Below are 14,964 nucleotides of genomic sequence, written 5' to 3'. Positions count from 1 at the left end.
AAATGAGATACGAGGAGACATTAAAAGCTGTGAAAATATTCAAATGGAATTTACAAACGTTAAAAATTGTCGTAAATGTCACGATAACAAAATTGGTACAGTGACATTTTTTCAATAATCGTATAATCCCTTTCACTTTTTGTCCACATTTCAGTTGGTGCATGATACATCCCTAGATTAATAGAAAATTTCCCCTGAAAAAAATTCCACGACACGATCATGATGATAATAACGTACGTATGACGTCACGTCACTCGCTACTCGGCACTCATTATTTACATGGGAGCGGCCTTGGCCTTCGAGCGTTCTAAGGGTGTATTGTAAACACGCAGTACGAACTCGTCTTATCATTCGTGTGACGACACTCGAGTCGTAAGGTGATGTCGCGGCGCGCTCTGTGTGCGTAGAATTATTTTTCTACGAAACGCGTTCGAGAAAAGTATCAAGGGAAAACGCAATCGTTTTAAATAATTAACTCTCGTACACTCAGCCGGAGATCGCATGATTACTTAATAATTTCTGTCCATAAATATATTACGGGATAAAAAGTGGCCTGTGTTTAATCATTAATCAATCATTTGCTCTCTTTCTTACAATAAAGTAATAAGTTGACTACATCGTATCGTCTTTTCGATTGTTTGGAAACTTCACTTGAATGTCCTAATGCGGTATTCTATCTTTAAAGTAAGGATAAAATAACAGACTCGTGCAATCGAGTGAAATCTCTGAACGTAGCCTAATTACTACGCGTAGTGCGTTGCTATGTTCAGTAAGTTCCGTGCTCACTGCCGAGGATTGACGAATCGCAAGCTCGTTGAGATTATTCGAGGTATCGAGGCTATTAATTCTTACTAAGGTATTTGCGCGATATTACTTGCTTGAGATCGATAGAAGACGGCAGTTAATGGCAATTCTCGTATCGCATTTAAGATCTTTGTGTCGATTTCAATAAATTACTTGGCTCGACCAAACAAATTATTACCGAATTTGAATAATACGCGAACCGTTGCGTGGAGTGACTTGAAAATAACAAGAAAGTACGATAATGGCAATTGATTAATGATACGAGTAGTTTACGATTCTGAAATGTGTGTGTTCTAAGTACGTGCGATGCTGAATTTTGATCGTATACTCTTGAACGAATTTTAATTGACGCGGCGCTACGTCACACGTTCTGACCGTTAGGAGTGAAGTTGCCGTGCGACACTGCATTCATTATTCGTCAGCCATTACGTGGTGCAAAAAGAGTCGTATTCGAATCAAATAGCATCATGAATAGAATCGTGACTACATGTGATCAATAATTACAGTCGCATTTCGCTTTGTCGACTATGCAACACAAATATTAATGGCAATTGATTAACGATACGTGCAATTTACGATTTTGAGATTTGTGTGTGCTAAGTACGTACGATGCCAAATTTTGATCGTATACTTTCGAACGGACTTGACCTAAGTTGTGCACCTAACCGTCGCGCATCGCGGCGCTGCGTCACACTTTTTGATGTTCTGACCATTCGGAGTGAAGTTGTCGTGCGAGTTCGGAGTCGTGCGACATTATCTATTTTCACTATTCGTCAGTAATTATTGAACGCGTGGTGCAAAAGGAATCGTGTCCGCATCAAGTAGTATGGTGAGTAGAGTTGTGATACATGTGCTGAATAATTATAATTGCGTTTCAATTTGGTCGACCATGCGATACAAGTTTCATATATCAGTGATTCGTTAGAGCTTATCACCGTCAGTTCTCAAAATGTCGCGAAGCTTCGGTATATCATGTTGCTCGATAAACGGGACGGGCGAATCGCAGTGTAATGTCGTTTCTATTCTCGGTTCTATCGTTACTTTGTTTGCTTCTTTTTCCATTGTTTACTTTCGTCGCGATCTGGCGCAGTATGATAAGTACGACGTGGGTTATTAATATCGGGAGTGCCGTACAAAGAAGTTATACGCGATCGTTTTATTCTGATAATTAGCGCGAGTGTTAATTACCGGGTGTTTCCGCGAGTGATTTTGAAGGAATCTGAGAGGAGGACGAAGCCTGGGAGGCATCGGGCGACGGCGGAGCAATCATGAGGTGAGTAAGCTCACTTATACATTTTATTTCTGTGTTAGTTGCAGAAAAAAAATCCTTAATTCTTGTGTAATTTTTAATAACCTATTAGGATGATTTATGTAAGAAATAATAAAATTTTGAAAAATTTCTTAATTCGTACTTAAGAAATTGAACTTGAATTCTTTTAGAGAAGTTACATAATTATTTCATGAAATGGTTACTTAAAACATAAATAAACTTTTTAGATATTAATTATTTTACAAATAAACTTTTTAAATATTAATTGTTTTGAACGCAAATGTTTCAGATCCTTAGTTATGACTCTGCTGTTGCGCATCGTATCGGTGAGTCATAAATAATTTTTCATTTAATTCGAGATAATGTATCTATGAATTACAGATAAATATGATATTTCATAGATATTTCATTCATTGCTACATTTATTCATAGAGAGTGTAAATCGACATGCACTATTCTTACCTACACAATTAAATTATATGTATATAAATTCATTAGCGATAAATTATTTAAATACTCTTTTTAAAGCAGAATTTATAACGTTTTTTAGTGTATCATACAAAAAATATACACACGAAAAGTAAACAATAAATTATTTCGATATAATATTCGTATTACAATATTAAGTAATATAGAAGATAATATAAATAATATGAAGATAAAATATAAATAATAAAAATTTCAAATAAAATATGAAAGATAAAATATAAAGATAATTGTATACTGGAATATTATATTTTGAACGAACTGTTATATATTCTGTATAATTTGCATAAATTTTTAGAGAAAGTATTAACAAGCTATCAGAAATAAAACAGCTTTACGTAGAAAGGACGGAATACTCTGATGAAATAATTTGAATCCGATGAAATTTTAGGACTTTATATTGTTAGATAATTGACGGGTGGGCAGTGATTAAAACACACCGCATAATTAATGTAGCAAAACTTAAAAGTTTCTCGTTCGAGATGTAATATGCATGTATAATGTGACGGCTAAGTGTCACACGCCACTATAACTCGAAAGTGGTGAAATTTGCACCGGCTGTAGACGCGACTTTAAATTTACATTTGAGAAATCCCCGTCGCACAAGAAACGGAAGCCAAACGACGGTGCACGTCGACTAACTTTTCCGCCGCACTGACAGCTCGACATTCGAATCCCTGAAAATCCTGTGTAAACCCTCCGGCAGCCTTCTTTCGAAGAAGTCTAATACGTGAAAAGGAGGCTACTAGTGTACTGACAACATTCTATCACCAGTATCGTACATACGTGTCATACATAGCACTCGAAAAAATTTCTCTCTCTCTCTCTCTCTCTCTCTCTGTCTCTCTTTTATTTTTCTTTTATTGAGTAATGTAGTATAGCAAACTTCTTTGTAACGTCACAATGTTACAGGTCTGTCTACAAAATTTCTCGAAAAAAGCTTAACTTTGTCAAATTTCGTTTTCAGCAATAAAATACTCAAGGACTTAGCTCTATTAAGGCAAAATATAAATCAAATCAGTTGACTAAATAATAAAAAAGTTAAAGATGAAAATCAATGAAATTTTGAATAAAAATATATATAAGAGAAAGAGAGAGAGACAGAGAGAGAAAGAGAGAGAGAGAGAGAGAGAGAGAGTTTACAATAATTATTACATTTAAGATCAGTACAATAAATAATAATGAAAAATAAAGATACAGAACAAAAATAAATCATATGTAATAGATATAACAAAGTAGTGCAACAAAAAACTAGAATTTAAAAAAGTTAAGTTTGATTTTACTCAAGTACTATTCAAAGTTTCAAAACAAAATTATATTGGAGCTCTCTTTCTCAACAAAAGTGTATACGAAACAACGGGCAAATGAAAGGTATTACACGGTTCTTACAAGTTAGTAATGTAAATTAATTATTTTTCACAGTTTATACAGAAAACTTAAGCAATTGTCGACGTTCCGACTGTATTCTTTTCAGTCATCTGAAAGATTTTCAACCTTCGTAAAGATGGTTGAAAAGAATGCAACTGAAATGTCGACAATTGCTTAAGTTTTTTGTATAAACTGTGAAAAATAATTAATTTATTAAGAATTTGTAATAGCTCTCATTTACTTCTTATTTCTCTCTCTCTCTCTATATCTTTCTTTTTCAATTGAAATAGCCTAGATATAAAATCTGATTTTTACGGAAATAAAATGTATATAAAAGTAAAATTCTGTTTTACAAAGAACAGAATAAAGTTTCAGTAACTGCTTAACTTAGTTTGTATAACGATTCCAAAGATATTGCACAAGTCAGATTCTTCAATAAATCAATACACTGGATTGTATGAACAAAAGCTGATATAGAGGATTGGTAAGCTTTCTATCGTCCACATAAATTTCTCACATCGTGAATCGTACACTTCAACACTCTAAACTTCTATATCTTAAGTTGTTTATATATCTCTGCAGAAGAAAAGAGAAATTCTAGATAATATCAATAATAAATTTTAAAACGTATTGTTAAATTTTTCTTACAGTTGTCATTCTCTTTTCACTATGACGGAAATTATTCAGGACTCAAATTGCATAATTGAAAATCACATCTATGTACATATTTACATTTGGCATTTCCAACTCAGGAAAATCAGGAGAATCAAGGAATGGATTACTAAGTCATGATAAGTCGCGGAACATCCGGCGTGTTGTTAGTACCGAATGACCGATTTCCATTGCGAGGCATTGAGCGAATAATCTCGGCTTCCCGTTGACGTAGCTGCGCTGCTCCGGCGTGCTTTCGAATGCGCGAAGCAATTGCGCGTCGTAAGCTCGAGTCGCGTGGTCGAGAGCCTTGAGAGTTAGTCGCCGTCACGGCAACGTAACGCGAGTCGAATCGTGACCGCGATGTTATGTCACCCGTTGGTAGTTGTCTCCGTAATTTAATCCACAATTTCATAAACGACTATATAGTGCGGTATCGTTGAAAGGTGAGATCGGTCCGAGTCCCGGAAATGTCCTGATTTATACTTGAACAGCATAACGTAATCACGAAAAAAAGTTTGCTCCTATTTTAATCAACTTGTTTTAATCAACTTTGATCGATACAATATATAGTTTTGTGGATATTTTTTTTTACTAAGTGACAAGCGATTACCACTGGAAAGGAAAGTACGCGTTGGTACGCGGAAACTGGGTGAGTACTTGCACGACCGATAGGACCGACCATGCAGAATCCTTTTGAAGTCGCGCGACGCGTGCCCGGTGCTGGCCCCGACTCTTATTTGTCAACCTCGCGTTTATCCTATCAACTTTCATCGAAGTTTAACGAGAACATACAGAACGCGGCGGTCGGTCGGCCATACATATCGATCAGTCACCTGTCACCCGTAGAATTCAATTAATATTTACAAGAGCGGCCGACACGTCACAAGTGCCACTCGACAACCAACGAAACTGTACGTTGCAAAAATGGAAATGAAAAACTATTGGAGGCTGATAAGGAAAACTAGCGCAGAGAAGTCCAATTTTGTCGCTGCGAAAGAAGTAGATAACGAGAATGGACTAGACGGAGTAACACTGAAACGCATTCGCGCTCAGAAATATAAAAAGGAACTCTTCTTCGAGAAGCAGTTCACATCCTTCTTGCCGTACCTGTTTGTCGTTTCCACGCGTCTCGAGACTCCTTTTCCTCCCTTTTTTCTTTTTCACTTCGACGTGAAATCGGACAGCGTCTTAAAAGTGCACCTGTAGTTTGCTTCAGAAATCCGCTATTACAGAGACGGTTGAAGCTGGGTGATTTCACGGTGCGTTCATGGCAAGTGCCATATAAAGAAAATAGGCGTTTGCGAAATTTCGATTAGCAAACCCGCAATCTACTAAAAACTGTTATTTTTGCCCAACCTGAAATAAGATAATGTAAAAATAACGTTAAAATAAATCGTGATTGATCGAAAAGTAACTTTTATTACCCATTTCCATCAATGTAGATTAATTTTAATCTCGGTTCTACTTACTCTTTATTTTGTTCTAATTTTTAGAACTGAAAAGAGATGAAAAATAAGTTGACTTGAAATTAAAGTTAATTTATATTGATGGAAACAGGCATTAATAATCGTTTTAGAATCATTTTGACACCATTTTGTCATCATGATTTTTTGTTTGGGGTGGTAAATCTTTGACAGCGGTGATACAGTACTCTCTCCCTATACATTTCGACCAAGATCATTTCAGCCAAATCCTTATAATACCCAACGAATCCGTTTTTGTATAACGATCCTGGGAGTATTCAGTAAACGGAAACGAAAAGAGAAGGGAGAGAAGGGAGAAGGGATAGATCTACGTGCCGCGTTGTGGGTAAGTCGTTTCATTGACTACTGGAATATTCCTCTCGGGCTTCAATTTACGAAAGTTTGGGCTCGGCGGCTTGGCTGAGGATAACTCGCGATTTCAAAGGCATTCGTGTTAACATAGCTCTCCGTGGGATGACGGCGTTGCGCTGGATGTATAAATTGCTTTTCATCTTACCGACAATGTGTAAACTGTGGACATTTAATTTTGAAAACAAATAACCGAGAAACTTTTCGCCGTGGTTGCGACTTGCGCGAAATTAAGCTTCCTTTGTGCCACATTCTCCGCTGGTCAATTAAGCATAGGGAGTGTCGCGTCATTATGACTTCCGATATCGTCGCGCGTTAAATCAAATTTATATAGCACAAGTGTAAATTATGTCCGTTTATTGCTTAGCAACTGATTTGAATGCTTCTTCCAAGACGCATATATATATATATATATATATATATATATATATATATATATACATACATACTATTAATTGGTACGTGTGATGTAATCATTTACTGATGGAAAGAATAAAATTAATCTTTCATTATTATTGATCATTTTATGATTGAATTTGCGATGTATAATATTATTTCCACGACAATATTTGCCATACAAATCATTAACGTGCGTTAAGCAGTTTGAAAGTATAGATAAATATATGCACATATCATTTCTTCAAAAGAGTGACAACTAAAAAAACAAGATTTTCGTTTTTATTATTATAAATATGTTAGGTGAATCCTATTGATTATCAAAAATGATCCAACTTAACTTAAAAAAAAATAATAAAAAATTAATAAAACTTTGTAAAACTTAATAAAAAATTATCAAAATTGTTACAACTAAAAAAAGGATAGTTACAAAAATTTTTTAATTATACGTTAAAGAGAAATAAAAAAAATAAACTCAAAAAGGATAATTTTTTAAGGATTTTGATACGAAAATAACAAAAATAGTATTTGTAATCATGTTAAAAATATATTCTTTTTTTTTTACTGATATTACTTGACTTATAGTTTAATTATATTAAAAAATATAATAGTTTCTCTTTTTTTCTGAGAAATTAATTTTTTAGTATTGTCACTTTTGAAATAAGAAAACGATCTTTTTTTATTTTCTATCAATCTATAACGTATCTTATACGTATCTTATACGTTATACAGGGTATTTAAAAAACATTCGACATTTACTTTTCACGTCAATAGTAGAAGAGGCAGTAAGTCAATTATGATACTAACATGACACAAAATTGTTTATATTTCAGAAATGGCTTCTGATTTATGTTTACTAAAACTTTTTTGCTCAGTATAGTGTGTACCATACAAGTACTCAATAATTTTTTTAACACCCTGTATGTTTGATAGAATATGCATATATTTCTTATTTTCTGTTATATACAATAATACATTTAAGGAAGTAATGTAATTCTCAATGAAACTCTTAAATTCTTAAGAACGCATTACTCTATTCTTTAAGAAAACGATAAAAAATTCATTACGTAGAATAGTGATGAAATTCGATCGTCGACGTCTATAGAAGTCGTTTTAATTCTCATCTCAGCGAACCGGTACCGGGAGTGACTGTGTCCACCGGTTAAATTGGTTCCGGTTCCGAATATAATGCGGTCCTGGAATTCGATATCTGAGGAATCGATTCGCCTGTTTAAAGACTAGTAGGAATGAAATATTAACCCATCGACAGGGAAGGGGAAAGGAGGTACTCGGCTATTTGAAGATCGAAATTGTAATTCCAAATGATTGAAACTTCCCTCCTGCGAAGGAAAGGGTGGAATCTGCGGCCCGACGTGGAATGAAAGATCAAGACGCGGAAATTCCATTCCGTCGTCATGTGATGGGTCGAGTTCGCGTTCGAACTTCGAGCATTACGTAACATCGGAGCTTTTTATGAATTCCCTAGTTAGAGAGTAAGTACTTCCTTCCACGCGACCAAGTTGCTCGCCCATGAGTCATGAACCTTCCGCGACTGTTCCCTGTATTTGTATCGAACTGTCTTCGTTGGTTAACCGTCGTCGTGTCGTTTTGCGTGAAACGTTGCAGCCGGCACCGTACTAAATATCGACTTCAACTGTTTATGCGCAGTCACTCGAAACGCTAATTTACATGCCGTGAACAACGATGAACGCAGTGCATCATGTCCCAGAAATGTACTACAGAAAAGCCGAAATGACGTAGTTAAATAGCGAAATTCAATGTAACAGGCCCATACTTTGTACCCAACGCACGCGGGGCTAATTGTCAACATTAACAACAGTTAAATTAATGGCGGGGGCTGCGAAAATGTTTCGCGATTAAAATTCCAGCATGTACGTCCGTGCGCGCGTTTACGCTCGGGCTTACTGCCGCGGAGTCCGAAAATTCGCACGGATGAGGGAAAGGAGGGGATTGGCAAATATTCGACTTTTCATCTCGGTAACGCAAATTGCTACCCCCGACAGACTGGACATTTCATTACCGAATTCCCCGTGTGATACGTGCGCCGCGTAATCCATCGCGTGTGTGGTTACACCGAGACCTCACGAGGATAATTCAGTCGTCCACTGATCGAAAAAGAGACAAAGATGAATTGCAATGGGGAATCCTGTCCATCCCGATCGTCACGCCTTGTTTCCAGGGGCTATCGGGTCTCGCTCCCGATTTATTCGCATCTGTTTTATAGTATTTTGTTACTCAGTACAGACTTTGACTATATATTAGATTGGGAAAAAAGTAATTCGGGATATTTTTCGTCAGAAATTTTTATTAAAATAAGACTTAAAATATTATCTTTAAATAATTGCTGTTTGAATTTATTATGAACATTATCTTCAAGCATGATAAGCTCGATGATCTCATGACTCATGTACTGTGGAAACCTTGTTGGATTTGTCTTGGAAAGTTCTTCCGCGATCCAGCCTACCAGACATTTTATCGGATTATCATCTATTTCATTCTATATAGTACGGCCTGAACAGAGAACGTCTTCGAAATGTAACCAAAATTAAGAGATCGATAATTTCTCTGCCGCCAAAGAAGTAGCCTTTTATTATCGCAAAATCCAACTTACTGCTATAAAAATAGCAGGAAATACTAGATTCAAATTCTTTTAATCGGCAATTCTTTTAATTGAAGATAATCTCTTAAGCATTTTATTAAAAAAATTTTTGACAAAAAAATTCAGATTACTTTCTTCCCAATAACTATAACACACCAGATTGCTAACATCTATAGGCATGGCGGATCAAGAATCGAAAACCGAAAAAATACATTTTCATAAAGCAATTTTATCGTACGCGAAAATTTGGTTATTGTCAGTATTAATTACGTAAAATTTATATCATAATATTTATCTGAAAGATCTTTTATTTCGGTACTGGTTATACGTTTATCTAAATTTGTGTTGTTCTTATTTTTTTTTAAATATGACTGTAACACAAACTCATTCGGATACTCGACACAAAAATATTACACCATCAGTTGTACAAAAGTCAGTAATTTATAATACGAGCGTACGTCCAATGATCTCTGAAGCCCGCTAGCAATACCAGAACAAAGAAAATTAGTCGCGTAATTGAGCGACGGTCACTAACAAAACTGGTTATGTTATTATATATGTATATAATATTTAAAAAATAAATTTAAAAATAAATATTAATTCTAGAGTATGGGTATATTGTCATAAATTTTATTTATACTGTTTGTTTCTCTTTTGTCACGTTAAATTTCGTATAATTGCTGATATATTTTTCAATTTACAAACAAGAGAAGCAATTGTATGTAGTACTCTTGTATTTAAATAAAAGTTCAAAATTTTTAACCAATTTTGGATGTCACTAGAAGCATTTAAATAATACATAAACAAAAAAAACATAAAAGCTTTTAAATACGTTTTCATTTTAATACTTTAATGATACATATGTATATTTCAAATATAATAGAAAACTAAAATGCACGAATTTTTTAATTCAAAATGCTTTATTAAGTTTATATAAAATACAGAATAAAATTTGATGTTTATCCAAGCGTAAATATTGAAAAATATGATCTTTATTTATAACAGTTTTTTAAAGGGACTTTCTGTCTTCAAACTTTTTCTAACTTTAAAATATTTTTCTTGAAAAGCTAACGTTAGAAATAATTTAAAATATCTAATATATTATTAATCCAAAAATATTGTTCCATAATATTTTAAAATAAAGCTGTTACTTGAGACTGAAATCCACTGTCGATTAATAATGAAAGATTATGATAATATTAATGAATCAATGAAACCCTAAATGGCGCAAATATACAATACGTTCTTCGGTACGATGATTAACCATGACCATTCCACGATACAAACGGAAAATACTTAATGAGAATACTGTAGTTCCAGGCATTTCTACAAAACAAATTATATCTTAAATTTGTTTCTCTTGCATCCATCATAAGAATAAGGCGTTTAAGTCTTATAAAGGAAACATTTCATCATCGCTGAGTATGCCACCATCGCACCCTCGTATTTCTACAAAACATTTTCTTCCATATACAGCTTGACGGCTGCAGTAACAAGTTTTCTTTCCACCCCTTCGTCTTTCTCTCTTACACGGCGCGAGATGATTTTATTAAATCCGTCTCGGATATCGTTTGTGACATTCAAGTATAACGTAATCTTACTCGTTGCTTAACGAGACAAGTAAATTCTTGTATTACTTTGATCTTATTGCTATGATCAAAGATATATCGTAGATCGTGCAAAACTCTACATTCCAATCAGAATTGATTTTATTAAATCTTACTATTCTTTTTCTTAGAAAAAAAAATGTAGAAGAAAAGAAAATGACACTATAAGCATAAAATACTCTTAGAATATTATATGAATATTATTATTTAACTCTTTTTAACATTTTAAGAAATATATTGTGTCTTATAGAGGAGTGTCATAATTATAGAATAAGTATACAAATGGTTTTGTAAAAATAAGTAACGAGAAAAGCATACGTTTGTCATGAAGGAGTACATAATTTGAAGAAAGGAAAGGTTATTATTAATGTTTCTATTAACTACATTTTTATACTTAATTGGTGTCGTTTCCGATTCTATTGTTTATGCGTTTGTAAATTCGACAGTAAAAAATATTAGAAAATATTAGATTTTGAACAGCCATAACATAAATTATCTTTAGGAATCTCTCAGTAAACACAAGTTACACATACCTGCTGTAATTTCCCACCCAACAATATAACTGTAATATAACACACGTGTTATATTACAGTTGTATTGTCGAGTGGAAAATTACAACAGGTACGTTATGTGTAACTTGTGTTCACTGGGTTATTGTATAATATACAATAGATATCATATATCTGTTATATCATATTATACAAGCAATTTTGCTTTTAAATTCCGTAACAATTTCTATCTGACCAGTCACATAAATTTTACTCTTATCGCTGGAAATGAAAAAGCTCGAGAGGCTACTGTTGCGGTTAGATATGTGCAAAATCCCGAGGAATTTGACGACATATTTACTCGACATGATTCCTCTCACCGCACCACACGTACCACCCTTTGATCTCGGTTGCTTCCCTTTCCCCGTTTTCCCCGTTCTCTCCAACCCTCGTATCCCTTTTTCGCCCTCGCGATTTGATTCGAACCTCCTCTCAGGAACGCTGTGTATGAATCTCTCCCTTCGCCCCTTCGAAAAACCGTGGCAATCCGGGCCAAGAGCTAAACCACTCGCAAGCTCGTTTGATAGACGTATTCGCCAGCAATGGCACGATGTATTCCCGCGATGCAATGTAGTGCTCGGGCGCGATAGTGTGCACCGCGGAAATGGGAAAACTTTTAAGGCACCTCGGAACACAAAGTGCTCTTGTGCGAATCGCGCAGGTAACATCACGCGTTTCGCGGCATAGTAACGCCTTGTAACGTAACATTCGCGGCACCTTCCGGGGATACGTAATTCCCGGTGCACGAACTTCAGAGTCCTGATGAAAAATGGCCCTCGGATTCATCAGGCGTTCGTTCACTCGCGAATCGTGTCGGGATGGAGCGTCTCTCGCAGGTAGCGCGATGAATCTTGAGAAACCAACCACCGTTCTATGTGTAATACTAGATCAGATCTTATCTATCGCATAGTGTTGCAAAAGTACGTAGAGGCGAGTCAATGTGACACGCGATCTAGCAATAAGTTATAATGAAATTAGTACGCAGCGAATTAATGCTATATTATTAAGTAGTACTTGTTGAAATATTTTCTTACATATCGCGACTGATAGAAAAGTAACACAAGTTAAAAAATTGCAATTTTGAAATAATGAAAGGAAATCGACATTTGACTCTAAAGATTAATAACTTCGTCAAGAACTTTGTTTTTTAATGACACATTTGTAACTCAATTTTATCGCTGGAAGATAGGAGTGTCGCTTGTATTTTGATAAAATTGCAATAATTGTTTATTAAAGAAAAGATTTTTTTTTAGTTAAATACCATGAAGGAATCAGATTACTTTTCATTCTGATAAAGAAAATTGTAATGTTCACGAAATATTGGCATTTAATAACATATCACACGGAGATAACTTATAAACCGCGTAACTTTCTTGAAGAAAATATCCGTCGAAGCCTCAAAAGTATTATCGCAAAGGAATATTGTCGATGTTGAAATAGTTGTAGAAAAACGTTTTATTTGAAGGTATGCCATTTTCTTCAAAAGGTAACTCTTTTTTGATTGGTTTTATTTATAGAAATATGTCTTATTTCAAGTTATAACATTCTATATATTTTAGAAATAAAATATTTGAATTCAGACCCCAAATAGACCACAGAAGTCATGAGTACATCATCATGACCTCATTCGTCACTTATAAGTCAATTTTTAGGTATCAAATTAGGAACGTCATGATGACGTTCTGTGATATCATTATGACTTGATTATGACTCCATTCAGGGACTGTTTTCAAATTTTAAATTAGAGACGTGACACCTTTTTCGAGTATTAATAAATAGTCTTTGAAATGTGTGACGTACTCAGAGATTCACAACTCTGATAAAAGATGAAATTTACGTTATATTAAGTGTTCAAATTTTGTAAACTTATGACATAGTTTTAAATAGTACATTATAATTGACAGTATAACATTGAGTTGAACAAGAAGTGAAGTTATGCATAATATTCATATTCTAATTAACTATTCAATTTAGAATTAAAAAAAAATACTTTACTATAAAGTTGCTAATTTTGAGATGAGTCACTTTTCTAACGCGACGGTATGTATAAATGGAAAATGTGATAAATTGCGACAGCTTGAGCGATAATTCCGTACACAAACGCGAATCACAGACTAATGCGCGAAGTACGAGATAATTTAGGATGCACCCAATTCTCTGCGAGAATTTAAATGCTCCGTCGTTCTCTTTTTAAAAAACTCTTTACACTTCTCTACTTAAAAAACCAATTTTTCGGCACGTCAGCTTACGTCGTAACTACGCTGGGGCGCGAGTTATGATATTTGCAAAAACTCCGCGGTCTCGCATTTAAAATATTTCATGATTTAAGCAGATATCCCCCACAAACCCTTTAACTTGTAACCACACAGCCACGGCTATTCACCGCACACCGACGTAAACTCTCATGAATTCGCAAACAACCCCACCGGCACTCGAAACAAGTTTCTCTCTCTCTGGTCCGTTCTACAACGCTTCTTTTTGCCGCGGTCAAAGAGAACCATCAGACATTTCGATTCAGTTCCCGCTATCGTGCTTAATGTCTGCTGCAGGAGAGTGGGAGCTACTAGCGACGGAGAAGTTTTCACGAGCCGCATCGCTTCATTACCCCTTGGAGTGGTGCGAGCTCTCGTTTCCTTGCGTTTACATAAAGGCATTATTACGCACCCGCTTGTTCCGAATAGAACAAAATCACGGCGGTCTTTTGCTTGTCTCAGTTACATCCCGCTTTGCGCAACAAACGTGAATTAATTGTAAGATCGGCTTACGGTGGAAGCTCCTTTATGGAGACGCGACTGTTGCGAGCATAGAACGAAGTATCGCGAACGTCTGCGTCGGTCTTTTTACCTGATCTTATTCTCCCCTTTCGTTCTCTCCTCAGTTTTCCTCCCCTATGACGTCAACATCCATCTCGATTCGATACAGTTCGCTGTAAAACGTGATTTATCAGTTACTCGCGTGAGCGAACGCGTCGAATCGAGTCCGCTCTCGCTTGTCCGAGCTTTTTCTCTTTCGCAGAAACAAAAGTATTGACATAAAATATTAAGACCGTTTGGTGAGACACGGGGACGTCGACGGATTTCGCCTGCACATGAAATATTTGAGAATTTGCCGTATTGTTTCTAAACTGACAAAAGACATTCTTTCTTCTCTTTGATTAAAAATGCAATGGTAATATATATATATATGGTAATTATGGAAAGAGAGCTACATAGCTCAGATATACGTAATAATTTGACAAGAGAAACGACATTTAAGCGCGCGCGTCAACATAATCTATTATTTAAAATATTTTACTTAATATTATGTTGCTAAAGTTTTATTCAATAATATTATTTATTGGAAACATTTCTAAAATTAATGCATTTGTTATATCTGTCTA

The 14,964-nt window shown here is 35.1% G+C and overlaps 1 protein-coding gene across 2 annotated transcripts in view; it reads left to right on the top strand.

Moving 5' to 3' along the window:
- The first annotated feature begins 335 nt into the window (after positions 1–335).
- The window catches only part of LOC105152240 (uncharacterized), a 225,325-nt gene continuing 210,696 nt past the window's right edge, over positions 336–14,964 (top strand). The window contains exons 1-2 of one of the 2 annotated variants that reach the window (XM_087413954.1): positions 336–2,077; positions 2,364–2,400. The gene's annotated coding sequence lies outside the window, so the exon portion shown is untranslated. Of the gene's footprint in view, positions 2,078–2,363; positions 2,401–4,229; positions 5,232–14,964 lie in introns of those variants that run through there. The other variant, XM_087413953.1, reaches the window with a different exon arrangement.

This window comes from Acromyrmex echinatior, chromosome 1, assembly GCF_024713525.1.
Source record: "Acromyrmex echinatior isolate Ae372 chromosome 1, ASM2471352v2, whole genome shotgun sequence".
Classification (NCBI taxonomy): domain Eukaryota; kingdom Metazoa; phylum Arthropoda; class Insecta; order Hymenoptera; family Formicidae; genus Acromyrmex; species Acromyrmex echinatior.
The sequence above is the reverse complement of the archived record's forward strand: the minus strand, read 5'-3'. Positions and strand labels throughout refer to the sequence as shown.